This window comes from Puntigrus tetrazona, chromosome 3 (assembly GCF_018831695.1).
Source record: "Puntigrus tetrazona isolate hp1 chromosome 3, ASM1883169v1, whole genome shotgun sequence".
Classification (NCBI taxonomy): Eukaryota; Metazoa; Chordata; class Actinopteri; order Cypriniformes; family Cyprinidae; genus Puntigrus; species Puntigrus tetrazona.
In genome coordinates, this window is record NC_056701.1 from 671207 (window position 1) to 672140 (window position 934).

The window sequence follows — 934 nt, forward strand, 5'->3', positions numbered from 1 at the left end:
GACGAGTAATGACGCGTTAGTCCTCCACCGGAAGTACATCATCACTCATCACGCTCTCAAATATCAAGCATTTGCTGCAAAACGGCACAAGTGCACGCAGAGATGCGACATTACCGCCAAAAAAATTCTGGTTTTGTAAGGACATAAGGGGGTTTCCTGTTTTTCTCTGTTCACGTTTAATAGAGCCGTGACTCTACCCTCAGTCACAAATCTCTCTCTCTTTTTTTAGTTTTGATTGATCTTATGCAGTCACTATGGTTACAAAGTGCATGCATTAGAATATGAATATCATTTGCACCCAGGCTAAACCCTCTTGGTGGCTTCGGGGAGACATGGGAAGGTGAACAATATGCAGAAAAGAATACAGAAAGAATGTATGCTAGCTGTTTATGTCTGTGACGTGTAGATGTCTTCTGACCTGCAGCTAAGGGCTGTTTAATTACTGCTATCTTTAATATGAACATTATTAAACGTTTAGTATTTGAATATAATACAAAAAAGTGGTGTTAGTGTTACATCTTACTGATGCTAGCAACCGCCTGTATTTTATTTAATCTAATTTACTGTGAAATACCGTAATTTCATGAACTGATATCATGTAACTTTTGAAATGCACTCATAACCAGCAAAAGTCTGGAGATGAACCAAAGCAAAGCTGCTTTTGAATATGAAAATATATAAAAGGTGCACAAACACTAAACACCATCATGATGAGACATTGAACATTATTAACATACAACCCTAATAATCATAACTGATCAGAAAAACCACGAAGAAACTGTTTTTTAAGGAAAAAAAAATTCAAATTCAAGCAAAAATGTAATGCAGGGAATTCTGGGAACATCCTTTTTTTCTGTAGATTCTACAGGTATTTACTGTTAAACATTTAATAGGTTTTACTGTATAATAAATAGGTCTTTAGCATTGTCAGAGT